Below are 2,971 nucleotides of genomic sequence, written 5' to 3'. Positions count from 1 at the left end.
CAATGTCGCAGCAAATCACAAGCAAGGGCACACGCTCTATAAAACGGGGAACAGCTCCCGCCCATTCCAGCAGGAGACAGCTCAGGGCACAGAGCTCACAGCAAGCCACTCAGACATTCACCATGTGCTGAGTGCCTCTCCAAGATAGTGTTGGGGCTGGGTCCACAGGTTAAAGGGTAATGAACGAACCACAGTTACAAGTTTACAGATGTTGTTACTGTGAGTAATAAAACAGAGTTGTACCATCTGCAACCGTGTTGGTTCGTCTGTGTAGCAGAGCACCCAACACGACAAGAGAGACATGTTTTGCCCCAATATCCAGGGACAACTACAGAAAAATAGCATGTAGAGAGACTTTGCTGTTTGCTGTGAAGGTTCTGCCACCAAATGGTCTACTGACATGTATAGTCAAAGTTCAAAAAGCTATAAGAGAGCAAAAGTACATTAACTATGGAACTGCATTTGAATGGCACCTTTAATGCAATAGTGTACAACATTTACAGGAGTAAAAATACATTCTGAGCAGTGGAAAGAGATGAGATTGGAAAGGTCAAAGGTGAGATCAAAATGGTCCCTTTTAAAGAAGATTGTGAAGTTGGGAATGAGATAGTACAAGATGTGATTTCGGAAGATAACTTTGGATGTGAGGCTGAATGGCAGAAAGGACTGTAATAAAGGTGGAGCGGATTGGGGTGGAGGTGGAGCGGATTGGGGTGGAGGTGGAGCGGATTGGGGTGGAGGTGGAGCGGATTGGGGTGGAGGTGGAGCGGATTGGGGTGGAGGTGGAGCGGATTGGGGTGGAGGTGGAGCGGATTGGGGTGGAGGTGGAGCAGATGAAAGCAAAGAGTCAAAAGAGGGCAAATGCTGGAACATAACCCTAAGGACGTCTGTAGAGATAGGGTGAGGAATGCCCAGGAACTTTGATGGAAACTAAGGTTCTGTGTTCTTATCCATTGGGAGAGCAGTCCCACATGCCCCGTTCTCAGTGGTTTACCACAAAACCTGCCTTCTCTCTTCCTCCAGTTCTTTATATGTGGATTTAAAGAAACAAATTCCTGATCTTTTTAAAATAAATATAGACCATTCTGACTTAATGGGCCTGAGTTTGGACATCTGTCCCTCATTGTCTTAGCTGAGGCACAGAGGTCCAAATATTGGCTCATCTGGTTCTAATGCATAATCTTCATTGCCTGGCTCATGAACAATCATCTTTTTTGTTTATGTAGCTTAATTCTGTTGACTTTAAAAACCAGTGTGAAATCATTGTTTTAAAACTCAACACTTTAACATAAGTTATATCTGAATCCTTTCCATCAAAACTCCCCAAAAAATCAAAAAACTCTCGCAACAGCTGATGGGATTCACAGAAAGGTAAGGAGATGACAAAATGGTTATCTTAATATATCTGTGCACAGGGCAGCAGACACATGGGAACAACAGCACCTGCAAGTTGCACGCCATCCTGACTTGGAACGATATTGCAATTCCTTCACTGGGTTAAAATCCTGGAACTCCCTCCCAAAGCACTGTGTGTGTACCATGTAAACTGCAGTGGTCCAAGAAGACAGCTCACCACCACCTTCTCAAGGGCAACTTGGATGGGCATGTGCTGGCCTAGCCAGCATTCCAGGAACAAACTTAAAAACAAACTTCAGCAGTCAAGGGCAGTCAGCCTCTGATCTCTGGGTAAGCGTTCTCCAAGGCGGCCTTCAGGACGCGCGACAACGCAGAATCGCCGAGCAGAAATTTATAGCCAAGTTCCGCACACATGAGTGCGGCCTCAACCAGGACCTGGGATTCATGTCGCATTACATTCATCCCCCACCATCTGGCCTGCGAAATCCTACCAACTGTCCTGGCTTGACACAATTCACACCTCTTTAACCTGGGGTTACCCCATCTCTGGATCTGTAAAGATTTAATCACCTGCTAATGCTCGCATTCCAAGCATTGTCTGGCATCTTTGAATCTGTCTATATATATGTTTCTGGAACATACCTCTTCATTCACCTGAGGAAGGAGCAGCGCTCCGAAAGCTAGTGACATCGAAACAAACCTGTTGGACTTTAACCTGGTGTTGTAAAACCTCTTACTGTGCTCACCCCAGTCCAACACCGGCATCTCCACATCAAACTTAAAAAGAAGTCATATTTGACTTGAAATATCGCTTCTTGGCCTTTTGGCTAAGATCAAGTGTAGTATATTTGACTTGAAAAGTTAATATTTTCCAATTCCACAGATGCTGCCAGGCCTCCTGAGTATTTCCAGCACTTTTTGTTTCTATTTCAGATTTCTGACATCCACAGTATTTTACTTCTGAACGATATCAAAATAGTTGCATGAAAAATGCAGCTGGAAGTCCACAAAGTGATTGATCTTCTTCGCCCATTTCATAGGGGCAGGCTCAGTGGACAATGTATCCCAATGAGAAAATCAGACAACTGTACTTGCGTTCATTAACCAGTGCTGATATCTTTAATATTGAAAATAAGCTATTGAATATTAAGAGCTAGAGCACATTGGACAAGAAGTGAATCATTAAGTTTTAAGAAAATTCTGCCTAGCTTACTATCTTATCTATCTTACATTCCTCTTAGGGAAAACATAATACCCACTGAATTTTCAGAACCTGTGCTGTTCATTGCAAGTAACAAGTATTGGGGAGGGTGCTTGAAAATAAGCCTAGTGAAGAAAAGGGCTGATTTTCAAAGTTCTTGCTGCTGAAGGAAAGTCTGGTCAACCAACAGTCCAGATTGTGAAATAAGTGGTGACTGCACAAAATGTTTGTCTGTTGAAGACGCTCTGGGATTTTTTTTTAGTAGGATACAGGAGGGTTCATAGAAAGAAATCATAAATGGTGACAAGGGAGACTCCTCACTTACAGTAGAAATTTATAAAATTACTCTGATACTCTTGGTAGATTCTTGTGCCCTCACTCAGAAATGATACATATGGTGACCACATAGCACTG

The 2,971-nt window shown here is 43.3% G+C and overlaps 1 non-coding gene across 1 annotated transcript; it reads left to right on the top strand.

Annotated features, from left to right (window-relative positions):
• Nucleotides 1-2,163: 2,163 nt before the first annotated feature.
• Nucleotides 2,164-2,346, top strand: LOC140386103 (U2 spliceosomal RNA). Its single transcript, XR_011933573.1, has one exon. It is a non-coding gene; the product is annotated as a U2 spliceosomal RNA (small nuclear RNA).
• The last annotated feature ends 625 nt before the right edge of the window (nucleotides 2,347-2,971 follow it).

Source organism: Scyliorhinus torazame, chromosome 11, assembly GCF_047496885.1.
Source record: "Scyliorhinus torazame isolate Kashiwa2021f chromosome 11, sScyTor2.1, whole genome shotgun sequence".
In the NCBI taxonomy this organism is placed as follows: domain Eukaryota; kingdom Metazoa; phylum Chordata; class Chondrichthyes; order Carcharhiniformes; family Scyliorhinidae; genus Scyliorhinus; species Scyliorhinus torazame.
This window is presented reverse-complemented; position numbering and strand designations above follow the sequence as displayed.